We start from the raw sequence: 22,494 nt of genomic DNA, 5'->3' as shown, positions 1-22,494 counted from the left end.
ATTAAACGGGACACCTGGTTTTTCTTTGACTTCAATATCAGGGGAGAGCGCGAACGCAGTCCCCCACTACCACAAATTATGCAGTCGAGATTCCCACATTTGGGGAATTCGCAGTGGTCAGCACAGTCGCAGTGCAATGACTGAGCCTCGCCCTGGGTGAACCACCTTCTTGATCATGGTATCTCCCCTGCCAGGTAAGTATGAGTTGGTGGTGACAGAGGCAGGGACGGTATTCCCAGTCACAGCATTTGTGGTGACGGTTCGCAGATGGCACCGTCCTCACAGATCGGTGAAGTTAAAATCAGTGATTTGAGACTTGCAAAACAAAGGCACTATTGATGAGTAAGCATAAGTCACTTGCCAAAAGCCTCAGTCTTAAAAACTATGTGGAGGTGAGACTTGTTTTACTCAAAGCAGAAATCATTTCCAACACCACACCACTGATTCAGGTTACCATTTCTTTTATTTTCCACAATTTAAAGGGTGCACCGTTCCCGGAGGTGCTGCAATACCGGGTCGATGCTTGGAGTGAACGGAGCAAGCCCCTTTTTCATCTCCCAGAGCTAAAAATCGGCTTAATATGTAGTCCTCGTATAGAGGACATATCAGATATTAAACTGATAAGAACAGATACTACACTTGATCTTAGCCAAAAGGCCGAGAAGCGATAACACCAAACTGTTTGTTTGCAGACCCAACGTACCAGCACATATCTCAATTGTCGCGGTGCGGTTCTTTCAACTGGGCGTAGCAGTCGCTTGCTACTTAACAACCCACTCCCCACGCTGCCCCCGTCCTCAAAAAAGCTAAAATCATTGATTTGTTTACAAGCAAAAGTGTAAACTCCTGCTGAAATCTGGTTGATTTCACTGTTGTTTCAGACACTAGAGACTCCAGTGATGATTAATCACTGTAAAGTCCTGCTGAAAATCTTGTTGATTTCACAATGGATTCAGACAGAGATTTGAGACTTGCTGCAAGGCTCCACTAGTGACTCCAGTGATGATTCCTGCTGAAAATCTTGTTGATTTCACAATGAATTCAGACAGTGATTTGCTGATTTGAGACGTGCTCCACCGGAGACTCCAGTAAAGTGACCATTAATCCCTGTAAAATCCTGCTGAAATCTGGTTGATTTCACTTTGGATTCAGACAGTGATTTGAGACTTGCTGCACTAGTGACTCCAGTGATAAGTAAACACAACTTTGTTTGTGCTCCATTGTCAGGAGCCTCTGTCCAACTACTTTTCTTTTCACACAAGTACATGAGGCTCAGCCAATTGGCAGAGCCTGCCAAAAATATGGTCAACTCATTGTTGTTCCTCTCCACGGAAGTCTTTAGTAAAAGGCGAAAGACTTATGCGTATTGAAGAGAAACCAAAGTCAGTTGCGGAATCAGGTGGCAGGCAGCCTTATATCCCAGTCGCAACAGTGATCCCTCTTGTGGTTGGGACTGGTTGAGCTGCGGTTGTCCAATGCCAAACCCATTCCCCAGCACCAGCCATCAACAACTCATTGATTTGTTTACATGCAAAAGTGTAAAGTCCTGCTGAAATGTGCTTGATTTCACTTTGGATTCAGACAGTGATTTGCTGATTTGAGACGTGCTCCACTGGAGACTCCAGCGCAGTGATGGTTAATGCTGAAATCTGGTTGATTTCACTTTGGATTCAGACAGTGATTTGCTGATTGTAGACTCCCTCCACTGGAGACTCCAGTGCAGTGGTGATTAATCCGTGTAAAATCCTGCTGAAATGTGGTTGATTTCACTAGGGATTCAGACAGTGATGAATAAACGGGACACCTGGTTTTTCTTTGACTTCAATATCAGGGGAGAGCGCGAACGCAGTCCCCCACTACCACAAATTATGCAGTCGAGATTCCCACATTTGGGGAATTCGCAGTGGTCAGCACAGTCGCAGTGCAATGACTGAGCCTCGCCCTGGGTGAACCACCTTCTTGATCATGGTATCTCCCCTGCCAGGTAAGTATGAGTTGGTGGTGACAGAGGCAGGGACGGTATTCCCAGTCACAGCATTTGTGGTGACGGTTCGCAGATGGCACCGTCCTCACAGACCGGTGAAGTTAAAATCAGTGATTTGAGACTTGCAAAACAAAGGCACTATTGATGAGTAAGCATGAGTCACTTGACAAAAGCCTCAGTCTTAAAAACTATGTGGAGGTGAGACTTGTTTTACTCAAAGCAGAAATCATTTCCAACACCACACCACTGATTCAGGTTACCATTTCTTTTATTTTCCACAATTTAAAGGGTGCACCGTTCCCGGAGGGGGTGCAATACCGGGTCGATGCTTGGAGTGAACGGAGCAAGCCCCTTTTTCATCTCCCAGAGCTAAAAATCGGCTTAATATGTAGTCCTCGTATAGAGGACATATCAGATATTAAACTGATAAGAACAGATACTACACTTGATCTTAGCCAAAAGGCCGAGAAGCGATAACACCAAACTGTTTGTTTGCAGACCCAACGTACCAGCACATATCTCAATTGTCGCGGTGCGGTTCTTTCAACTGGGCGTAGCAGTCGCTTGCTACTTAACAACCCACTCCCCACGCTGCCCCCGTCCTCAAAAAAGCTAAAATCATTGATTTGTTTACAAGCAAAAGTGTAAACTCCTGCTGAAATCTGGTTGATTTCACTGTTGTTTCAGACACTAGAGACTCCAGTGATGATTAATCACTGTAAAGTCCTGCTGAAAATCTTGTTGATTTCACAATGGATTCAGACAGAGATTTGAGACTTGCTGCAAGGCTCCACTAGTGACTCCAGTGATGATTCCTGCTGAAAATCTTGTTGATTTCACAATGAATTCAGACAGTGATTTGCTGATTTGAGACGTGCTCCACCGGAGACTCCAGTAAAGTGACCATTAATCCCTGTAAAATCCTGCTGAAATCTGGTTGATTTCACTTTGGATTCAGACAGTGATTTGAGACTTGCTGCACTAGTGACTCCAGTGATAAGTAAACACAACTTTGTTTGTGCTCCATTGTCAGGAGCCTCTGTCCAACTACTTTTCTTTTCACACAAGTACATGAGGCTCAGCCAATTGGCAGAGCCTGCCAAAAATATGGTCAACTCATTGTTGTTCCTCTCCACGGAAGTCTTTAGTAAAAGGCGAAAGACTTATGCGTATTGAAGAGAAACCAAAGTCAGTTGCGGAATCAGGTGACAGGCAGCCTTATATCCCAGTCGCAACAGTGATCCCTCTTGTGGTTGGGACTGGTTGAGCTGCGGTTGTCCAATGCCAAACCCATTCCCCAGCACCAGCCATCAAAAACTCATTGATTTGTTTACAAGCAAAAGTGTAAAGTCCTGCTGAAATGTGCTTGATTTCACTTTGGATTCAGACAGTGATTTGCTGATTTGAGACGTGCTCCACTGGAGACTCCAGCGCAGTGATGATTAATGCTGAAATCTGGTTGATTTCACTTTGGATTCAGACAGTGATTTGCTGATTGTAGACTCCCTCCACCGGAGACTCCAGTGCAGTGGTGATTAATCCGTGTAAAATCCTGCTGAAATGTGGTTGATTTCACTAGGGATTCAGACAGTGATGATTAAACGGGACACCTGGTTTTTCTTTGACTTCAATATCAGGGGAGAGCGCGAACGCAGTCCCCCACTACCACAAATTATGCAGTCGAGATTCCCACATTTGGGGAATTCGCAGTGGTCAGCACAGTCGCAGTGCAATGACTGAGCCTCGCCCTGGGTGAACCACCTTCTTGATCATGGTATCTCCCCTGCCAGGTAAGTATGAGTTGGTGGTGACAGAGGCAGGGACGGTATTCCCAGTCACAGCATTTGTGGTGACGGTTCGCAGATGGCACCGTCCTCACAGATCGGTGAAGTTAAAATCAGTGATTTGAGACTTGCAAAACAAAGGCACTATTGATGAGTAAGCATAAGTCACTTGCCAAAAGCCTCAGTCTTAAAAACTATGTGGAGGTGAGACTTGTTTTACTCAAAGCAGAAATCATTTCCAACACCACACCACTGATTCAGGTTACCATTTCTTTTATTTTCCACAATTTAAAGGGTGCACCGTTCCCGGAGGTGCTGCAATACCGGGTCGATGCTTGGAGTGAACGGAGCAAGCCCCTTTTTCATCTCCCAGAGCTAAAAATCGGCTTAATATGTAGTCCTCGTATAGAGGACATATCAGATATTAAACTGATAAGAACAGATACTACACTTGATCTTAGCCAAAAGGCCGAGAAGCGATAACACCAAACTGTTTGTTTGCAGACCCAACGTACCAGCACATATCTCAATTGTCGCGGTGCGGTTCTTTCAACTGGGCGTAGCAGTCGCTTGCTACTTAACAACCCACTCCCCACGCTGCCCCCGTCCTCAAAAAAGCTAAAATCATTGATTTGTTTACAAGCAAAAGTGTAAACTCCTGCTGAAATCTGGTTGATTTCACTGTTGTTTCAGACACTAGAGACTCCAGTGATGATTAATCACTGTAAAGTCCTGCTGAAAATCTTGTTGATTTCACAATGGATTCAGACAGGGATTTGAGACTTGCTGCAAGGCTCCACTAGTGACTCCAGTGATGATTCCTGCTGAAAATCTTGTTGATTTCACAATGAATTCAGACAGTGATTTGCTGATTTGAGACGTGCTCCACCGGAGACTCCAGTAAAGTGACCATTAATCCCTGTAAAATCCTGCTGAAATCTGGTTGATTTCACTTTGGATTCAGACAGTGATTTGAGACTTGCTGCACTAGTGACTCCAGTGATAAGTAAACACAACTTTGTTTGTGCTCCATTGTCAGGAGCCTCTGTCCAACTACTTTTCTTTTCACACAAGTACATGAGGCTCAGCCAATTGGCAGAGCCTGCCAAAAATATGGTCAACTCATTGTTGTTCCTCTCCACGGAAGTCTTTAGTAAAAGGCGAAAGACTTATGCGTATTGAAGAGAAACCAAAGTCAGTTGCGGAATCAGGTGACAGGCAGCCTTATATCCCAGTCGCAACAGTGATCCCTCTTGTGGTTGGGACTGGTTGAGCTGCGGTTGTCCAATGCCAAACCCATTCCCCAGCACCAGCCATCAAAAACTCATTGATTTGTTTACAAGCAAAAGTGTAAAGTCCTGCTGAAATGTGCTTGATTTTACTTTGGATTCAGACAGTGATTTGCTGATTTGAGACGTGCTCCACTGGAGACTCCAGCGCAGTGATGATTAATGCTGAAATCTGGTTGATTTCACTTTGGATTCAGACAGTGATTTGCTGATTGTAGACTCCCTCCACCGGAGACTCCAGTGCAGTGGTGATTAATCCGTGTAAAATCCTGCTGAAATGTGGTTGATTTCACTAGGGATTCAGACAGTGATGATTAAACGGGACACCTGGTTTTTCTTTGACTTCAATATCAGGGGAGAGCGCGAACGCAGTCCCCCACTACCACAAATTATGCAGTCGAGATTCCCACATTTGGGGAATTCGCAGTGGTCAGCACAGTCGCAGTGCAATGACTGAGCCTCGCCCTGGGTGAACCACCTTCTTGATCATGGTATCTCCCCTGCCAGGTAAGTATGAGTTGGTGGTGACAGAGGCAGGGACGGTATTCCCAGTCACAGCATTTGTGGTGACGGTTCGCAGATGGCACCGTCCTCACAGATCGGTGAAGTTAAAATCAGTGATTTGAGACTTGCAAAACAAAGGCACTATTGATGAGTAAGCATAAGTCACTTGCCAAAAGCCTCAGTCTTAAAAACTATGTGGAGGTGAGACTTGTTTTACTCAAAGCAGAAATCATTTCCAACACCACACCACTGATTCAGGTTACCATTTCTTTTATTTTCCACAATTTAAAGGGTGCACCGTTCCCGGAGGTGCTGCAATACCGGGTCGATGCTTGGAGTGAACGGAGCAAGCCCCTTTTTCATCTCCCAGAGCTAAAAATCGGCTTAATATGTAGTCCTCGTATAGAGGACATATCAGATATTAAACTGATAAGAACAGATACTACACTTGATCTTAGCCAAAAGGCCGAGAAGCGATAACACCAAACTGTTTGTTTGCAGACCCAACGTACCAGCACATATCTCAATTGTCGCGGTGCGGTTCTTTCAACTGGGCGTAGCAGTCGCTTGCTACTTAACAACCCACTCCCCACGCTGCCCCCGTCCTCAAAAAAGCTAAAATCATTGATTTGTTTACAAGCAAAAGTGTAAACTCCTGCTGAAATCTGGTTGATTTCACTGTTGTTTCAGACACTAGAGACTCCAGTGATGATTAATCACTGTAAAGTCCTGCTGAAAATCTTGTTGATTTCACAATGGATTCAGACAGAGATTTGAGACTTGCTGCAAGGCTCCACTAGTGACTCCAGTGATGATTCCTGCTGAAAATCTTGTTGATTTCACAATGAATTCAGACAGTGATTTGCTGATTTGAGACGTGCTCCACCGGAGACTCCAGTAAAGTGACCATTAATCCCTGTAAAATCCTGCTGAAATCTGGTTGATTTCACTTTGGATTCAGACAGTGATTTGAGACTTGCTGCACTAGTGACTCCAGTGATAAGTAAACACAACTTTGTTTGTGCTCCATTGTCAGGAGCCTCTGTCCAACTACTTTTCTTTTCACACAAGTACATGAGGCTCAGCCAATTGGCAGAGCCTGCCAAAAATATGGTCAACTCATTGTTGTTCCTCTCCACGGAAGTCTTTAGTAAAAGGCGAAAGACTTATGCGTATTGAAGAGAAACCAAAGTCAGTTGCGGAATCAGGTGACAGGCAGCCTTATATCCCAGTCGCAACAGTGATCCCTCTTGTGGTTGGGACTGGTTGAGCTGCGGTTGTCCAATGCCAAACCCATTCCCCAGCACCAGCCATCAAAAACTCATTGATTTGTTTACAAGCAAAAGTGTAAAGTCCTGCTGAAATGTGCTTGATTTCACTTTGGATTCAGACAGTGATTTGCTGATTTGAGACGTGCTCCACTGGAGACTCCAGCGCAGTGATGATTAATGCTGAAATCTGGTTGATTTCACTTTGGATTCAGACAGTGATTTGCTGATTGTAGACTCCCTCCACCGGAGACTCCAGTGCAGTGGTGATTAATCCGTGTAAAATCCTGCTGAAATGTGGTTGATTTCACTAGGGATTCAGACAGTGATGATTAAACGGGACACCTGGTTTTTCTTTGACTTCAATATCAGGGGAGAGCGCGAACGCAGTCCCCCACTACCACAAATTATGCAGTCGAGATTCCCACATTTGGGGAATTCGCAGTGGTCAGCACAGTCGCAGTGCAATGACTGAGCCTCGCCCTGGGTGAACCACCTTCTTGATCATGGTATCTCCCCTGCCAGGTAAGTATGAGTTGGTGGTGACAGAGGCAGGGACGGTATTCCCAGTCACAGCATTTGTGGTGACGGTTCGCAGATGGCACCGTCCTCACAGATCGGTGAAGTTAAAATCAGTGATTTGAGACTTGCAAAACAAAGGCACTATTGATGAGTAAGCATAAGTCACTTGCCAAAAGCCTCAGTCTTAAAAACTATGTGGAGGTGAGACTTGTTTTACTCAAAGCAGAAATCATTTCCAACACCACACCACTGATTCAGGTTACCATTTCTTTTATTTTCCACAATTTAAAGGGTGCACCGTTCCCGGAGGTGCTGCAATACCGGGTCGATGCTTGGAGTGAACGGAGCAAGCCCCTTTTTCATCTCCCAGAGCTAAAAATCGGCTTAATATGTAGTCCTCGTATAGAGGACATATCAGATATTAAACTGATAAGAACAGATACTACACTTGATCTTAGCCAAAAGGCCGAGAAGCGATAACACCAAACTGTTTGTTTGCAGACCCAACGTACCAGCACATATCTCAATTGTCGCGGTGCGGTTCTTTCAACTGGGCGTAGCAGTCGCTTGCTACTTAACAACCCACTCCCCACGCTGCCCCCGTCCTCAAAAAAGCTAAAATCATTGATTTGTTTACAAGCAAAAGTGTAAACTCCTGCTGAAATCTGGTTGATTTCACTGTTGTTTCAGACACTAGAGACTCCAGTGATGATTAATCACTGTAAAGTCCTGCTGAAAATCTTGTTGATTTCACAATGGATTCAGACAGAGATTTGAGACTTGCTGCAAGGCTCCACTAGTGACTCCAGTGATGATTCCTGCTGAAAATCTTGTTGATTTCACAATGAATTCAGACAGTGATTTGCTGATTTGAGACGTGCTCCACCGGAGACTCCAGTAAAGTGACCATTAATCCCTGTAAAATCCTGCTGAAATCTGGTTGATTTCACTTTGGATTCAGACAGTGATTTGAGACTTGCTGCACTAGTGACTCCAGTGATAAGTAAACACAACTTTGTTTGTGCTCCATTGTCAGGAGCCTCTGTCCAACTACTTTTCTTTTCACACAAGTACATAAGGCTCAGCCAATTGGCAGAGCCTGCCAAAAATATGGTCAACTCATTGTTGTTCCTCTCCACGGAAGTCTTTAGTAAAAGGCGAAAGACTTATGCGTATTGAAGAGAAACCAAAGTCAGTTGCGGAATCAGGTGACAGGCAGCCTTATATCCCAGTCGCAACAGTGATCCCTCTTGTGGTTGGGACTGGTTGAGCTGCGGTTGTCCAATGCCAAACCCATTCCCCAGCACCAGCCATCAAAAACTCATTGATTTGTTTACAAGCAAAAGTGTAAAGTCCTGCTGAAATGTGCTTGATTTCACTTTGGATTCAGACAGTGATTTGCTGATTTGAGACGTGCTCCACTGGAGACTCCAGCGCAGTGATGATTAATGCTGAAATCTGGTTGATTTCACTTTGGATTCAGACAGTGATTTGCTGATTGTAGACTCCCTCCACCGGAGACTCCAGTGCAGTGGTGATTAATCCGTGTAAAATCCTGCTGAAATGTGGTTGATTTCACTAGGGATTCAGACAGTGATGATTAAACGGGACACCTGGTTTTTCTTTGACTTCAATATCAGGGGAGAGCGCGAACGCAGTCCCCCACTACCACAAATTATGCAGTCGAGATTCCCACATTTGGGGAATTCGCAGTGGTCAGCACAGTCGCAGTGCAATGACTGAGCCTCGCCCTGGGTGAACCACCTTCTTGATCATGGTATCTCCCCTGCCAGGTAAGTATGAGTTGGTGGTGACAGAGGCAGGGACGGTATTCCCAGTCACAGCATTTGTGGTGACGGTTCGCAGATGGCACCGTCCTCACAGATCGGTGAAGTTAAAATCAGTGATTTGAGACTTGCAAAACAAAGGCACTATTGATGAGTAAGCATAAGTCACTTGCCAAAAGCCTCAGTCTTAAAAACTATGTGGAGGTGAGACTTGTTTTACTCAAAGCAGAAATCATTTCCAACACCACACCACTGATTCAGGTTACCATTTCTTTTATTTTCCACAATTTAAAGGGTGCACCGTTCCCGGAGGTGCTGCAATACCGGGTCGATGCTTGGAGTGAACGGAGCAAGCCCCTTTTTCATCTCCCAGAGCTAAAAATCGGCTTAATATGTAGTCCTCGTATAGAGGACATATCAGATATTAAACTGATAAGAACAGATACTACACTTGATCTTAGCCAAAAGGCCGAGAAGCGATAACACCAAACTGTTTGTTTGCAGACCCAACGTACCAGCACATATCTCAATTGTCGCGGTGCGGTTCTTTCAACTGGGCGTAGCAGTCGCTTGCTACTTAACAACCCACTCCCCACGCTGCCCCCGTCCTCAAAAAAGCTAAAATCATTGATTTGTTTACAAGCAAAAGTGTAAACTCCTGCTGAAATCTGGTTGATTTCACTGTTGTTTCAGACACTAGAGACTCCAGTGATGATTAATCACTGTAAAGTCCTGCTGAAAATCTTGTTGATTTCACAATGGATTCAGACAGAGATTTGAGACTTGCTGCAAGGCTCCACTAGTGACTCCAGTGATGATTCCTGCTGAAAATCTTGTTGATTTCACAATGAATTCAGACAGTGATTTGCTGATTTGAGACGTGCTCCACCGGAGACTCCAGTAAAGTGACCATTAATCCCTGTAAAATCCTGCTGAAATCTGGTTGATTTCACTTTGGATTCAGACAGTGATTTGAGACTTGCTGCACTAGTGACTCCAGTGATAAGTAAACACAACTTTGTTTGTGCTCCATTGTCAGGAGCCTCTGTCCAACTACTTTTCTTTTCACACAAGTACATGAGGCTCAGCCAATTGGCAGAGCCTGCCAAAAATATGGTCAACTCATTGTTGTTCCTCTCCACGGAAGTCTTTAGTAAAAGGCGAAAGACTTATGCGTATTGAAGAGAAACCAAAGTCAGTTGCGGAATCAGGTGACAGGCAGCCTTATATCCCAGTCGCAACAGTGATCCCTCTTGTGGTTGGGACTGGTTGAGCTGCGGTTGTCCAATGCCAAACCCATTCCCCAGCACCAGCCATCAAAAACTCATTGATTTGTTTACAAGCAAAAGTGTAAAGTCCTGCTGAAATGTGCTTGATTTCACTTTGGATTCAGACAGTGATTTGCTGATTTGAGACGTGCTCCACTGGAGACTCCAGCGCAGTGATGATTAATGCTGAAATCTGGTTGATTTCACTTTGGATTCAGACAGTGATTTGCTGATTGTAGACTCCCTCCACCGGAGACTCCAGTGCAGTGGTGATTAATCCGTGTAAAATCCTGCTGAAATGTGGTTGATTTCACTAGGGATTCAGACAGTGATGATTAAACGGGACACCTGGTTTTTCTTTGACTTCAATATCAGGGGAGAGCGCGAACGCAGTCCCCCACTACCACAAATTATGCAGTCGAGATTCCCACATTTGGGGAATTCGCAGTGGTCAGCACAGTCGCAGTGCAATGACTGAGCCTCGCCCTGGGTGAACCACCTTCTTGATCATGGTATCTCCCCTGCCAGGTAAGTATGAGTTGGTGGTGACAGAGGCAGGGACGGTATTCCCAGTCACAGCATTTGTGGTGACGGTTCGCAGATGGCACCGTCCTCACAGATCGGTGAAGTTAAAATCAGTGATTTGAGACTTGCAAAACAAAGGCACTATTGATGAGTAAGCATAAGTCACTTGCCAAAAGCCTCAGTCTTAAAAACTATGTGGAGGTGAGACTTGTTTTACTCAAAGCAGAAATCATTTCCAACACCACACCACTGATTCAGGTTACCATTTCTTTTATTTTCCACAATTTAAAGGGTGCACCGTTCCCGGAGGTGCTGCAATACCGGGTCGATGCTTGGAGTGAACGGAGCAAGCCCCTTTTTCATCTCCCAGAGCTAAAAATCGGCTTAATATGTAGTCCTCGTATAGAGGACATATCAGATATTAAACTGATAAGAACAGATACTACACTTGATCTTAGCCAAAAGGCCGAGAAGCGATAACACCAAACTGTTTGTTTGCAGACCCAACGTACCAGCACATATCTCAATTGTCGCGGTGCGGTTCTTTCAACTGGGCGTAGCAGTCGCTTGCTACTTAACAACCCACTCCCCACGCTGCCCCCGTCCTCAAAAAAGCTAAAATCATTGATTTGTTTACAAGCAAAAGTGTAAACTCCTGCTGAAATCTGGTTGATTTCACTGTTGTTTCAGACACTAGAGACTCCAGTGATGATTAATCACTGTAAAGTCCTGCTGAAAATCTTGTTGATTTCACAATGGATTCAGACAGAGATTTGAGACTTGCTGCAAGGCTCCACTAGTGACTCCAGTGATGATTCCTGCTGAAAATCTTGTTGATTTCACAATGAATTCAGACAGTGATTTGCTGATTTGAGACGTGCTCCACCGGAGACTCCAGTAAAGTGACCATTAATCCCTGTAAAATCCTGCTGAAATCTGGTTGATTTCACTTTGGATTCAGACAGTGATTTGAGACTTGCTGCACTAGTGACTCCAGTGATAAGTAAACACAACTTTGTTTGTGCTCCATTGTCAGGAGCCTCTGTCCAACTACTTTTCTTTTCACACAAGTACATGAGGCTCAGCCAATTGGCAGAGCCTGCCAAAAATATGGTCAACTCATTGTTGTTCCTCTCCACGGAAGTCTTTAGTAAAAGGCGAAAGACTTATGCGTATTGAAGAGAAACCAAAGTCAGTTGCGGAATCAGGTGACAGGCAGCCTTATATCCCAGTCGCAACAGTGATCCCTCTTGTGGTTGGGACTGGTTGAGCTGCGGTTGTCCAATGCCAAACCCATTCCCCAGCACCAGCCATCAAAAACTCATTGATTTGTTTACAAGCAAAAGTGTAAAGTCCTGCTGAAATGTGCTTGATTTCACTTTGGATTCAGACAGTGATTTGCTGATTTGAGACGTGCTCCACTGGAGACTCCAGCGCAGTGATGATTAATGCTGAAATCTGGTTGATTTCACTTTGGATTCAGACAGTGATTTGCTGATTGTAGACTCCCTCCACCGGAGACTCCAGTGCAGTGGTGATTAATCCGTGTAAAATCCTGCTGAAATGTGGTTGATTTCACTAGGGATTCAGACAGTGATGATTAAACGGGACACCTGGTTTTTCTTTGACTTCAATATCAGGGGAGAGCGCGAACGCAGTCCCCCACTACCACAAATTATGCAGTCGAGATTCCCACATTTGGGGAATTCGCAGTGGTCAGCACAGTCGCAGTGCAATGACTGAGCCTCGCCCTGGGTGAACCACCTTCTTGATCATGGTATCTCCCCTGCCAGGTAAGTATGAGTTGGTGGTGACAGAGGCAGGGACGGTATTCCCAGTCACAGCATTTGTGGTGACGGTTCGCAGATGGCACCGTCCTCACAGATCGGTGAAGTTAAAATCAGTGATTTGAGACTTGCAAAACAAAGGCACTATTGATGAGTAAGCATAAGTCACTTGCCAAAAGCCTCAGTCTTAAAAACTATGTGGAGGTGAGACTTGTTTTACTCAAAGCAGAAATCATTTCCAACACCACACCACTGATTCAGGTTACCATTTCTTTTATTTTCCACAATTTAAAGGGTGCACCGTTCCCGGAGGTGCTGCAATACCGGGTCGATGCTTGGAGTGAACGGAGCAAGCCCCTTTTTCATCTCCCAGAGCTAAAAATCGGCTTAATATGTAGTCCTCGTATAGAGGACATATCAGATATTAAACTGATAAGAACAGATACTACACTTGATCTTAGCCAAAAGGCCGAGAAGCGATAACACCAAACTGTTTGTTTGCAGACCCAACGTACCAGCACATATCTCAATTGTCGCGGTGCGGTTCTTTCAACTGGGCGTAGCAGTCGCTTGCTACTTAACAACCCACTCCCCACGCTGCCCCCGTCCTCAAAAAAGCTAAAATCATTGATTTGTTTACAAGCAAAAGTGTAAACTCCTGCTGAAATCTGGTTGATTTCACTGTTGTTTCAGACACTAGAGACTCCAGTGATGATTAATCACTGTAAAGTCCTGCTGAAAATCTTGTTGATTTCACAATGGATTCAGACAGAGATTTGAGACTTGCTGCAAGGCTCCACTAGTGACTCCAGTGATGATTCCTGCTGAAAATCTTGTTGATTTCACAATGAATTCAGACAGTGATTTGCTGATTTGAGACGTGCTCCACCGGAGACTCCAGTAAAGTGACCATTAATCCCTGTAAAATCCTGCTGAAATCTGGTTGATTTCACTTTGGATTCAGACAGTGATTTGAGACTTGCTGCACTAGTGACTCCAGTGATAAGTAAACACAACTTTGTTTGTGCTCCATTGTCAGGAGCCTCTGTCCAACTACTTTTCTTTTCACACAAGTACATGAGGCTCAGCCAATTGGCAGAGCCTGCCAAAAATATGGTCAACTCATTGTTGTTCCTCTCCACGGAAGTCTTTAGTAAAAGGCGAAAGACTTATGCGTATTGAAGAGAAACCAAAGTCAGTTGCGGAATCAGGTGACAGGCAGCCTTATATCCCAGTCGCAACAGTGATCCCTCTTGTGGTTGGGACTGGTTGAGCTGCGGTTGTCCAATGCCAAACCCATTCCCCAGCACCAGCCATCAAAAACTCATTGATTTGTTTACAAGCAAAAGTGTAAAGTCCTGCTGAAATGTGCTTGATTTCACTTTGGATTCAGACAGTGATTTGCTGATTTGAGACGTGCTCCACTGGAGACTCCAGCGCAGTGATGATTAATGCTGAAATCTGGTTGATTTCACTTTGGATTCAGACAGTGATTTGCTGATTGTAGACTCCCTCCACCGGAGACTCCAGTGCAGTGGTGATTAATCCGTGTAAAATCCTGCTGAAATGTGGTTGATTTCACTAGGGATTCAGACAGTGATGATTAAACGGGACACCTGGTTTTTCTTTGACTTCAATATCAGGGGAGAGCGCGAACGCAGTCCCCCACTACCACAAATTATGCAGTCGAGATTCCCACATTTGGGGAATTCGCAGTGGTCAGCACAGTCGCAGTGCAATGACTGAGCCTCGCCCTGGGTGAACCACCTTCTTGATCATGGTATCTCCCCTGCCAGGTAAGTATGAGTTGGTGGTGACAGAGGCAGGGACGGTATTCCCAGTCACAGCATTTGTGGTGACGGTTCGCAGATGGCACCGTCCTCACAGATCGGTGAAGTTAAAATCAGTGATTTGAGACTTGCAAAACAAAGGCACTATTGATGAGTAAGCATAAGTCACTTGCCAAAAGCCTCAGTCTTAAAAACTATGTGGAGGTGAGACTTGTTTTACTCAAAGCAGAAATCATTTCCAACACCACACCACTGATTCAGGTTACCATTTCTTTTATTTTCCACAATTTAAAGGGTGCACCGTTCCCGGAGGTGCTGCAATACCGGGTCGATGCTTGGAGTGAACGGAGCAAGCCCCTTTTTCATCTCCCAGAGCTAAAAATCGGCTTAATATGTAGTCCTCGTATAGAGGACATATCAGATATTAAACTGATAAGAACAGATACTACACTTGATCTTAGCCAAAAGGCCGAGAAGCGATAACACCAAACTGTTTGTTTGCAGACCCAACGTACCAGCACATATCTCAATTGTCGCGGTGCGGTTCTTTCAACTGGGCGTAGCAGTCGCTTGCTACTTAACAACCCACTCCCCACGCTGCCCCCGTCCTCAAAAAAGCTAAAATCATTGATTTGTTTACAAGCAAAAGTGTAAACTCCTGCTGAAATCTGGTTGATTTCACTGTTGTTTCAGACACTAGAGACTCCAGTGATGATTAATCACTGTAAAGTCCTGCTGAAAATCTTGTTGATTTCACAATGGATTCAGACAGAGATTTGAGACTTGCTGCAAGGCTCCACTAGTGACTCCAGTGATGATTCCTGCTGAAAATCTTGTTGATTTCACAATGAATTCAGACAGTGATTTGCTGATTTGAGACGTGCTCCACCGGAGACTCCAGTAAAGTGACCATTAATCCCTGTAAAATCCTGCTGAAATCTGGTTGATTTCACTTTGGATTCAGACAGTGATTTGAGACTTGCTGCACTAGTGACTCCAGTGATAAGTAAACACAACTTTGTTTGTGCTCCATTGTCAGGAGCCTCTGTCCAACTACTTTTCTTTTCACACAAGTACATGAGGCTCAGCCAATTGGCAGAGCCTGCCAAAAATATGGTCAACTCATTGTTGTTCCTCTCCACGGAAGTCTTTAGTAAAAGGCGAAAGACTTATGCGTATTGAAGAGAAACCAAAGTCAGTTGCGGAATCAGGTGACAGGCAGCCTTATATCCCAGTCGCAACAGTGATCCCTCTTGTGGTTGGGACTGGTTGAGCTGCGGTTGTCCAATGCCAAACCCATTCCCCAGCACCAGCCATCAAAAACTCATTGATTTGTTTACAAGCAAAAGTGTAAAGTCCTGCTGAAATGTGCTTGATTTCACTTTGGATTCAGACAGTGATTTGCTGATTTGAGACGTGCTCCACTGGAGACTCCAGCGCAGTGATGATTAATGCTGAAATCTGGTTGATTTCACTTTGGATTCAGACAGTGATTTGCTGATTGTAGACTCCCTCCACCGGAGACTCCAGTGCAGTGGTGATTAATCCGTGTAAAATCCTGCTGAAATGTGGTTGATTTCACTAGGGATTCAGACAGTGATGATTAAACGGGACACCTGGTTTTTCTTTGACTTCAATATCAGGGGAGAGCGCGAACGCAGTCCCCCACTACCACAAATTATGCAGTCGAGATTCCCACATTTGGGGAATTCGCAGTGGTCAGCACAGTCGCAGTGCAATGACTGAGCCTCGCCCTGGGTGAACCACCTTCTTGATCATGGTATCTCCCCTGCCAGGTAAGTATGAGTTGGTGGTGACAGAGGCAGGGACGGTATTCCCAGTCACAGCATTTGTGGTGACGGTTCGCAGATGGCACCGTCCTCACAGATCGGTGAAGTTAAAATCAGTGATTTGAGACTTGCAAAACAAAGGCACTATTGATGAGTAAGCATAAGTCACTTGCCAAAAGCCTCAGTCTTAAAAACTATGTGGAGGTGAGACTTGTTTTACTCAAAGCAGAAATCATTTCCAACACCACACCACTGATTCAGGTTACCATTTCTTTTATTTTCCACAATTTAAAGGGTGCACCGTTCCCGGAGGTGCTGCAATACCGGGTCGATGCTTGGAGTGAACGGAGCAAGCCCCTTTTTCATCTCCCAGAGCTAAAAATCGGCTTAATATGTAGTCCTCGTATAGAGGACATATCAGATATTAAACTGATAAGAACAGATACTACACTTGATCTTAGCCAAAAGGCCGAGAAGCGATAACACCAAACTGTTTGTTTGCAGACCCAACGTACCAGCACATATCTCAATTGTCGCGGTGCGGTTCTTTCAACTGGGCGTAGCAGTCGCTTGCTACTTAACAACCCACTCCCCACGCTGCCCCCGTCCTCAAAAAAGCTAAAATCATTGATTTGTTTACAAGCAAAAGTGTAAACTCCTGCTGAAATCTGGTTGATTTCACTGTTGTTTCAGACACTAGAGACTCCAGTGATGATTAATCACTGTAAAGTCCTGCTGAAAATCTTGTTGATTTCACAATGGATTCAGACAGAGATTTGAGACTTGCTGCAAGGCTCCACTAGTGACTCCAGTGATGATTCCTGCTGAAAATCTTGTTGATTTCACAATGAATTCAGACAGTGATTTGCTGATTTGAGACGTGCTCCACCGGAGACTCCAGTAAAGTGACCATTAATCCCTGTAAAATCCTGCTGAAATCTGGTTGATTTCACTTTGGATTCAGACAGTGATTTGAGACTTGCTGCACTAGTGACTCCAGTGATAAGTAAACACAACTTTGTTTGTGCTCCATTGTCAGGAGCCTCTGTCCAACTACTTTTCTTTTCACACAAGTACATGAGGCTCAGCCAATTGGCAGAGCCTGCCAAAAATATGGTCAACTCATTGTTGTTCCTCTCCACGGAAGTCTTTAGTAAAAGGCGAAAGACTTATGCGTATTGAAGAGAAACCAAAGTCAGTTGCGGAATCAGGTGGCAGGCAGCCTTATATCCCAGTCGCAACAGTGATCCCTCTTGTGGTTGGGACTGGTTGAGCTGCGGTTGTCCAATGCCAAACCCATTCCCCAGCACCAGCCATCAAAAACTCATTGATTTGTTTACAAGCAAAAGTGTAAAGTCCTGCTGAAATGTGCTTGATTTCACTTTGGATTCAGACAGTGATTTGCTGATTTGAGACGTGCTCCACTGGAGACTCCAGCGCAGTGATGATTAATGCTGAAATCTGGTTGATTTCACTTTGGATTCAGACAGTGATTTGCTGATTGTAGACTCCCTCCACCGGAGACTCCAGTGCAGTGGTGATTAATCCGTGTAAAATCCTGCTGAAATGTGGTTGATTTCACTAGGGATTCAGACAGTGATGATTAAACGGGACACCTGGTTTTTCTTTGACTTCAATATCAGGGGAGAGCGCGAACGCAGTCCCCCACTACCACAAATTATGCAGTCGAGATTCCCACATTTGGGGAATTCGCAGTGGTCAGCACAGTCGCAGTGCAATGACTGAGCCTCGCCCTGGGTGAACCACCTTCTTGATCATGGTATCTCCCCTGCCAGGTAAGTATGAGTTGGTGGTGACAGAGGCAGGGACGGTATTCCCAGTCACAGCATTTGTGGTGACGGTTCGCAGATGGCACCGTCCTCACAGATCGGTGAAGTTAAAATCAGTGATTTGAGACTTGCAAAACAAAGGCACTATTGATGAGTAAGCATAAGTCACTTGCCAAAAGCCTCAGTCTTAAAAACTATGTGGAGGTGAGACTTGTTTTACTCAAAGCAGAAATCATTTCCAACACCACACCACTGATTCAGGTTACCATTTCTTTTATTTTCCACAATTTAAAGGGTGCACCGTTCCCGGAGGTGCTGCAATACCGGGTCGATGCTTGGAGTGAACGGAGCAAGCCCCTTTTTCATCTCCCAGAGCTAAAAATCGGCTTAATATGTAGTCCTCGTATAGAGGACATATCAGATATTAAACTGATAAGAACAGATACTACACTTGATCTTAGCCAAAAGGCCGAGAAGCGATAACACCAAACTGTTTGTTTGCAGACCCAACGTACCAGCACATATCTCAATTGTCGCGGTGCGGTTCTTTCAACTGGGCGTAGCAGTCGCTTGCTACTTAACAACCCACTCCCCACGCTGCCCCCGTCCTCAAAAAAGCTAAAATCATTGATTTGTTTACAAGCAAAAGTGTAAACTCCTGCTGAAATCTGGTTGATTTCACTGTTGTTTCAGACACTAGAGACTCCAGTGATGATTAATCACTGTAAAGTCCTGCTGAAAATCTTGTTGATTTCACAATGGATTCAGACAGGGATTTGAGACTTGCTGCAAGGCTCCACTAGTGACTCCAGTGATGATTAATCACTGTAAAGTCCTGCTGAAAATCTTGTTGATTTCACAATGGATTCAGACAGAGATTTGAGACTTGCTGCAAGGCTCCACTAGTGACTCCAGTGATGATTCCTGCTGAAAATCTTGTTGATTTCACAATGAATTCAGACAGTGATTTGCTGATTTGAGACGTGCTCCACCGGAGACTCCAGTAAAGTGACCATTAATCCCTGTAAAATCCTGCTGAAATCTGGTTGATTTCACTTTGGATTCAGACAGTGATTTGAGACTTGCTGCACTAGTGACTCCAGTGATAAGTAAACACAACTTTGTTTGTGCTCCATTGTCAGGAGCCTCTGTCCAACTACTTTTCTTTTCACACAAGTACATGAGGCTCAGCCAATTGGCAGAGCCTGCCAAAAATATGGTCAACTCATTGTTGTTCCTCTCCACGGAAGTCTTTAGTAAAAGGCGAAAGACTTATGCGTATTGAAGAGAAACCAAAGTCAGTTGCGGAATCAGGTGACAGGCAGCCTTATATCCCAGTCGCAACAGTGATCCCTCTTGTGGTTGGGACTGGTTGAGCTGCGGTTGTCCAATGCCAAACCCATTCCCCAGCACCAGCCATCAAAAACTCATTGATTTGTTTACAAGCAAAAGTGTAAAGTCCTGCTGAAATGTGCTTGATTTCACTTTGGATTCAGACAGTGATTTGCTGATTTGAGACGTGCTCCACTGGAGACTCCAGCGCAGTGATGATTAATGCTGAAATCTGGTTGATTTCACTTTGGATTCAGACAGTGATTTGCTGATTGTAGACTCCCTCCACCGGAGACTCCAGTGCAGTGGTGATTAATCCGTGTAAAATCCTGCTGAAATGTGGTTGATTTCACTAGGGATTCAGACAGTGATGATTAAACGGGACACCTGGTTTTTCTTTGACTTCAATATCAGGGGAGAGCGCGAACGCAGTCCCCCACTACCACAAATTATGCAGTCGAGATTCCCACATTTGGGGAATTCGCAGTGGTCAGCACAGTCGCAGTGCAATGACTGAGCCTCGCCCTGGGTGAACCACCTTCTTGATCATGGTATCTCCCCTGCCAGGTAAGTATGAGTTGGTGGTGACAGAGGCAGGGACGGTATTCCCAGTCACAGCATTTGTGGTGACGGTTCGCAGATGGCACCGTCCTCACAGATCGGTGAAGTTAAAATCAGTGATTTGAGACTTGCAAAACAAAGGCACTATTGATGAGTAAGCATAAGTCACTTGCCAAAAGCCTCAGTCTTAAAAACTATGTGGAGGTGAGACTTGTTTTACTCAAAGCAGAAATCATTTCCAACACCACACCACTGATTCAGGTTACCATTTCTTTTATTTTCCACAATTTAAAGGGTGCACCGTTCCCGGAGGTGCTGCAATACCGGGTCGATGCTTGGAGTGAACGGAGCAAGCCCCTTTTTCATCTCCCAGAGCTAAAAATCGGCTTAATATGTAGTCCTCGTATAGAGGACATATCAGATATTAAACTGATAAGAACAGATACTACACTTGATCTTAGCCAAAAGGCCGAGAAGCGATAACACCAAACTGTTTGTTTGCAGACCCAACGTACCAGCACATATCTCAATTGTCGCGGTGCGGTTCTTTCAACTGGGCGTAGCAGTCGCTTGCTACTTAACAACCCACTCCCCACGCTGCCCCCGTCCTCAAAAAAGCTAAAATCATTGATTTGTTTACAAGCAAAAGTGTAAACTCCTGCTGAAATCTGGTTGATTTCACTGTTGTTTCAGACACTAGAGACTCCAGTGATGATTAATCACTGTAAAGTCCTGCTGAAAATCTTGTTGATTTCACAATGGATTCAGACAGAGATTTGAGACTTGCTGCAAGGCTCCACTAGTGACTCCAGTGATGATTCCTGCTGAAAATCTTGTTGATTTCACAATGAATTCAGACAGTGATTTGCTGATTTGAGACGTGCTCCACCGGAGACTCCAGTAAAGTGACCATTAATCCCTGTAAAATCCTGCTGAAATCTGGTTGATTTCACTTTGGATTCAGACAGTGATTTGAGACTTGCTGCACTAGTGACTCCAGTGATAAGTAAACACAACTTTGTTTGTGCTCCATTGTCAGGAGCCTCTGTCCAACTACTTTTCTTTTCACACAAGTACATGAGGCTCAGCCAATTGGCAGAGCCTGCCAAAAATATGGTCAACTCATTGTTGTTCCTCTCCACGGAAGTCTTTAGTAAAAGGCGAAAGACTTATGCGTATTGAAGAGAAACCAAAGTCAGTTGCGGAATCAGGTGGCAGGCAGCCTTATATCCCAGTCGCAACAGTGATCCCTCTTGTGGTTGGGACTGGTTGAGCTGCGGTTGTCCAATGCCAAACCCATTCCCCAGCACCAGCCATCAAAAACTCATTGATTTGTTTACAAGCAAAAGTGTAAAGTCCTGCTGAAATGTGCTTGATTTCACTTTGGATTCAGACAGTGATTTGCTGATTTGAGACGTGCTCCACTGGAGACTCCAGCGCAGTGATGATTAATGCTGAAATCTGGTTGATTTCACTTTGGATTCAGACAGTGATTTGCTGATTGTAGACTCCCTCCACCGGAGACTCCAGTGCAGTGGTGATTAATCCGTGTAAAATCCTGCTGAAATGTGGTTGATTTCACTAGGGATTCAGACAGTGATGATTAAACGGGACACCTGGTTTTTCTTTGACTTCAATATCAGGGGAGAGCGCGAACGCAGTCCCCCACTACCACAAATTATGCAGTCGAGATTCCCACATTTGGGGAATTCGCAGTGGTCAGCACAGTCGCAGTGCAATGACTGAGCCTCGCCCTGGGTGAACCACCTTCTTGATCATGGTATCTCCCCTGCCAGGTAAGTATGAGTTGGTGGTGACAGAGGCAGGGACGGTATTCCCAGTCACAGCATTTGTGGTGACGGTTCGCAGATGGCACCGTCCTCACAGATCGGTGAAGTTAAAATCAGTGATTTGAGACTTGCAAAACAAAGGCACTATTGATGAGTAAGCATAAGTCACTTGCCAAAAGCCTCAGTCTTAAAAACTATGTGGAGGTGAGACTTGTTTTACTCAAAGCAGAAATCATTTCCAACACCACACCACTGATTCAGGTTACCCTTTCTTTTATTTTCCACAATTTAAAGGGTGCACCGTTCCCGGAGGTGCTGCAATACCGGGCCGATGCTTGGAGTGAACGGAGCAAGCCCCTTTTTCATCTCCCAGAGCTAAAAATCGGCTTAATATGTAGTCCTCGTATAGAGGACATATCAGATATTAAACTGATAAGAACAGATACTACACTTGATCTTAGCCAAAAGGCCGAGAAGCGATAACACCAAACTGTTTGTTTGCAGACCCAACGTACCAGCACATATCTCAATTGTCGCGGTGCGGTTCTTTCAACTGGGCGTAGCAGTCGCTTGCTACTTAACAACCCACTCCCCACGCTGCCCCCGTCCTCAAAAAAGCTAAAATCATTGATTTGTTTACAAGCAAAAGTGTAAACTCCTGCTGAAATCTGGTTGATTTCACTGTTGTTTCAGACACTAGAGACTCCAGTGATGATTAATCAC

General features: G+C 44.8%; 38 non-coding genes across 38 annotated transcripts; all 38 read right to left on the bottom strand.

Annotated features, from left to right (window-relative positions):
- Positions 1–38: 38 nt before the first annotated feature.
- Positions 39–202, bottom strand: LOC144393687 (U1 spliceosomal RNA). The gene has a single exon (XR_013456528.1). It is a non-coding gene; the product is annotated as a U1 spliceosomal RNA (small nuclear RNA).
- A 276-nt stretch (positions 203–478) lies between these two features.
- LOC144393578 (U2 spliceosomal RNA) lies at positions 479–669 on the bottom strand. Its single transcript, XR_013456419.1, has one exon. It is a non-coding gene; the product is annotated as a U2 spliceosomal RNA (small nuclear RNA).
- A 602-nt stretch (positions 670–1,271) lies between these two features.
- LOC144393783 (U5 spliceosomal RNA) lies at positions 1,272–1,386 on the bottom strand. Its single transcript, XR_013456623.1, has one exon. It is a non-coding gene; the product is annotated as a U5 spliceosomal RNA (small nuclear RNA).
- Positions 1,387–1,828: 442 nt separating this feature from the next.
- On the bottom strand, positions 1,829–1,992 carry LOC144393675 (U1 spliceosomal RNA). Its single transcript, XR_013456516.1, has one exon. It is a non-coding gene; the product is annotated as a U1 spliceosomal RNA (small nuclear RNA).
- Positions 1,993–2,268: 276 nt separating this feature from the next.
- On the bottom strand, positions 2,269–2,459 carry LOC144393654 (U2 spliceosomal RNA). The gene has a single exon (XR_013456495.1). It is a non-coding gene; the product is annotated as a U2 spliceosomal RNA (small nuclear RNA).
- A 602-nt stretch (positions 2,460–3,061) lies between these two features.
- LOC144393782 (U5 spliceosomal RNA) lies at positions 3,062–3,176 on the bottom strand. The gene has a single exon (XR_013456622.1). It is a non-coding gene; the product is annotated as a U5 spliceosomal RNA (small nuclear RNA).
- Positions 3,177–3,618: 442 nt separating this feature from the next.
- Positions 3,619–3,782, bottom strand: LOC144393663 (U1 spliceosomal RNA). The gene has a single exon (XR_013456504.1). It is a non-coding gene; the product is annotated as a U1 spliceosomal RNA (small nuclear RNA).
- Positions 3,783–4,058: 276 nt separating this feature from the next.
- On the bottom strand, positions 4,059–4,249 carry LOC144393576 (U2 spliceosomal RNA). The gene has a single exon (XR_013456417.1). It is a non-coding gene; the product is annotated as a U2 spliceosomal RNA (small nuclear RNA).
- A 602-nt stretch (positions 4,250–4,851) lies between these two features.
- LOC144393781 (U5 spliceosomal RNA) lies at positions 4,852–4,966 on the bottom strand. The gene has a single exon (XR_013456620.1). It is a non-coding gene; the product is annotated as a U5 spliceosomal RNA (small nuclear RNA).
- Positions 4,967–5,408: 442 nt separating this feature from the next.
- LOC144393650 (U1 spliceosomal RNA) lies at positions 5,409–5,572 on the bottom strand. Its single transcript, XR_013456491.1, has one exon. It is a non-coding gene; the product is annotated as a U1 spliceosomal RNA (small nuclear RNA).
- A 276-nt stretch (positions 5,573–5,848) lies between these two features.
- Positions 5,849–6,039, bottom strand: LOC144393575 (U2 spliceosomal RNA). Its single transcript, XR_013456416.1, has one exon. It is a non-coding gene; the product is annotated as a U2 spliceosomal RNA (small nuclear RNA).
- Positions 6,040–6,641: 602 nt separating this feature from the next.
- Positions 6,642–6,756, bottom strand: LOC144393780 (U5 spliceosomal RNA). The gene has a single exon (XR_013456619.1). It is a non-coding gene; the product is annotated as a U5 spliceosomal RNA (small nuclear RNA).
- Positions 6,757–7,198: 442 nt separating this feature from the next.
- On the bottom strand, positions 7,199–7,362 carry LOC144393638 (U1 spliceosomal RNA). Its single transcript, XR_013456478.1, has one exon. It is a non-coding gene; the product is annotated as a U1 spliceosomal RNA (small nuclear RNA).
- Positions 7,363–7,638: 276 nt separating this feature from the next.
- Positions 7,639–7,829, bottom strand: LOC144393574 (U2 spliceosomal RNA). Its single transcript, XR_013456415.1, has one exon. It is a non-coding gene; the product is annotated as a U2 spliceosomal RNA (small nuclear RNA).
- A 602-nt stretch (positions 7,830–8,431) lies between these two features.
- Positions 8,432–8,546, bottom strand: LOC144393778 (U5 spliceosomal RNA). The gene has a single exon (XR_013456617.1). It is a non-coding gene; the product is annotated as a U5 spliceosomal RNA (small nuclear RNA).
- Positions 8,547–8,988: 442 nt separating this feature from the next.
- LOC144393626 (U1 spliceosomal RNA) lies at positions 8,989–9,152 on the bottom strand. The gene has a single exon (XR_013456466.1). It is a non-coding gene; the product is annotated as a U1 spliceosomal RNA (small nuclear RNA).
- Positions 9,153–9,428: 276 nt separating this feature from the next.
- LOC144393573 (U2 spliceosomal RNA) lies at positions 9,429–9,619 on the bottom strand. Its single transcript, XR_013456414.1, has one exon. It is a non-coding gene; the product is annotated as a U2 spliceosomal RNA (small nuclear RNA).
- Positions 9,620–10,221: 602 nt separating this feature from the next.
- LOC144393776 (U5 spliceosomal RNA) lies at positions 10,222–10,336 on the bottom strand. The gene has a single exon (XR_013456616.1). It is a non-coding gene; the product is annotated as a U5 spliceosomal RNA (small nuclear RNA).
- A 442-nt stretch (positions 10,337–10,778) lies between these two features.
- On the bottom strand, positions 10,779–10,942 carry LOC144393614 (U1 spliceosomal RNA). Its single transcript, XR_013456454.1, has one exon. It is a non-coding gene; the product is annotated as a U1 spliceosomal RNA (small nuclear RNA).
- A 276-nt stretch (positions 10,943–11,218) lies between these two features.
- LOC144393572 (U2 spliceosomal RNA) lies at positions 11,219–11,409 on the bottom strand. The gene has a single exon (XR_013456412.1). It is a non-coding gene; the product is annotated as a U2 spliceosomal RNA (small nuclear RNA).
- A 602-nt stretch (positions 11,410–12,011) lies between these two features.
- On the bottom strand, positions 12,012–12,126 carry LOC144393775 (U5 spliceosomal RNA). The gene has a single exon (XR_013456615.1). It is a non-coding gene; the product is annotated as a U5 spliceosomal RNA (small nuclear RNA).
- A 442-nt stretch (positions 12,127–12,568) lies between these two features.
- LOC144393602 (U1 spliceosomal RNA) lies at positions 12,569–12,732 on the bottom strand. The gene has a single exon (XR_013456442.1). It is a non-coding gene; the product is annotated as a U1 spliceosomal RNA (small nuclear RNA).
- A 276-nt stretch (positions 12,733–13,008) lies between these two features.
- On the bottom strand, positions 13,009–13,199 carry LOC144393571 (U2 spliceosomal RNA). The gene has a single exon (XR_013456411.1). It is a non-coding gene; the product is annotated as a U2 spliceosomal RNA (small nuclear RNA).
- A 602-nt stretch (positions 13,200–13,801) lies between these two features.
- LOC144393774 (U5 spliceosomal RNA) lies at positions 13,802–13,916 on the bottom strand. Its single transcript, XR_013456614.1, has one exon. It is a non-coding gene; the product is annotated as a U5 spliceosomal RNA (small nuclear RNA).
- Positions 13,917–14,358: 442 nt separating this feature from the next.
- LOC144393589 (U1 spliceosomal RNA) lies at positions 14,359–14,522 on the bottom strand. The gene has a single exon (XR_013456430.1). It is a non-coding gene; the product is annotated as a U1 spliceosomal RNA (small nuclear RNA).
- A 276-nt stretch (positions 14,523–14,798) lies between these two features.
- LOC144393570 (U2 spliceosomal RNA) lies at positions 14,799–14,989 on the bottom strand. Its single transcript, XR_013456410.1, has one exon. It is a non-coding gene; the product is annotated as a U2 spliceosomal RNA (small nuclear RNA).
- Positions 14,990–15,591: 602 nt separating this feature from the next.
- On the bottom strand, positions 15,592–15,706 carry LOC144393773 (U5 spliceosomal RNA). The gene has a single exon (XR_013456613.1). It is a non-coding gene; the product is annotated as a U5 spliceosomal RNA (small nuclear RNA).
- Positions 15,707–16,148: 442 nt separating this feature from the next.
- On the bottom strand, positions 16,149–16,312 carry LOC144393577 (U1 spliceosomal RNA). The gene has a single exon (XR_013456418.1). It is a non-coding gene; the product is annotated as a U1 spliceosomal RNA (small nuclear RNA).
- A 276-nt stretch (positions 16,313–16,588) lies between these two features.
- Positions 16,589–16,779, bottom strand: LOC144393569 (U2 spliceosomal RNA). The gene has a single exon (XR_013456409.1). It is a non-coding gene; the product is annotated as a U2 spliceosomal RNA (small nuclear RNA).
- Positions 16,780–17,381: 602 nt separating this feature from the next.
- Positions 17,382–17,496, bottom strand: LOC144393771 (U5 spliceosomal RNA). Its single transcript, XR_013456611.1, has one exon. It is a non-coding gene; the product is annotated as a U5 spliceosomal RNA (small nuclear RNA).
- Positions 17,497–17,938: 442 nt separating this feature from the next.
- LOC144393565 (U1 spliceosomal RNA) lies at positions 17,939–18,102 on the bottom strand. Its single transcript, XR_013456406.1, has one exon. It is a non-coding gene; the product is annotated as a U1 spliceosomal RNA (small nuclear RNA).
- A 276-nt stretch (positions 18,103–18,378) lies between these two features.
- Positions 18,379–18,569, bottom strand: LOC144393567 (U2 spliceosomal RNA). The gene has a single exon (XR_013456408.1). It is a non-coding gene; the product is annotated as a U2 spliceosomal RNA (small nuclear RNA).
- Positions 18,570–19,274: 705 nt separating this feature from the next.
- On the bottom strand, positions 19,275–19,389 carry LOC144393770 (U5 spliceosomal RNA). The gene has a single exon (XR_013456609.1). It is a non-coding gene; the product is annotated as a U5 spliceosomal RNA (small nuclear RNA).
- A 442-nt stretch (positions 19,390–19,831) lies between these two features.
- LOC144393553 (U1 spliceosomal RNA) lies at positions 19,832–19,995 on the bottom strand. Its single transcript, XR_013456394.1, has one exon. It is a non-coding gene; the product is annotated as a U1 spliceosomal RNA (small nuclear RNA).
- Positions 19,996–20,271: 276 nt separating this feature from the next.
- On the bottom strand, positions 20,272–20,462 carry LOC144393566 (U2 spliceosomal RNA). The gene has a single exon (XR_013456407.1). It is a non-coding gene; the product is annotated as a U2 spliceosomal RNA (small nuclear RNA).
- Positions 20,463–21,064: 602 nt separating this feature from the next.
- LOC144393769 (U5 spliceosomal RNA) lies at positions 21,065–21,179 on the bottom strand. The gene has a single exon (XR_013456608.1). It is a non-coding gene; the product is annotated as a U5 spliceosomal RNA (small nuclear RNA).
- A 442-nt stretch (positions 21,180–21,621) lies between these two features.
- LOC144393541 (U1 spliceosomal RNA) lies at positions 21,622–21,785 on the bottom strand. The gene has a single exon (XR_013456382.1). It is a non-coding gene; the product is annotated as a U1 spliceosomal RNA (small nuclear RNA).
- A 276-nt stretch (positions 21,786–22,061) lies between these two features.
- LOC144393679 (U2 spliceosomal RNA) lies at positions 22,062–22,252 on the bottom strand. Its single transcript, XR_013456519.1, has one exon. It is a non-coding gene; the product is annotated as a U2 spliceosomal RNA (small nuclear RNA).
- Positions 22,253–22,494: the final 242 nt, after the last annotated feature.

This window comes from Gasterosteus aculeatus, unplaced genomic scaffold (assembly GCF_964276395.1).
Source record: "Gasterosteus aculeatus unplaced genomic scaffold, fGasAcu3.hap1.1 HAP1_SCAFFOLD_29, whole genome shotgun sequence".
Taxonomy (NCBI): Eukaryota; Metazoa; Chordata; class Actinopteri; order Perciformes; family Gasterosteidae; genus Gasterosteus; species Gasterosteus aculeatus.
The sequence above is the reverse complement of the archived record's forward strand: the minus strand, read 5'-3'. Positions and strand labels throughout refer to the sequence as shown.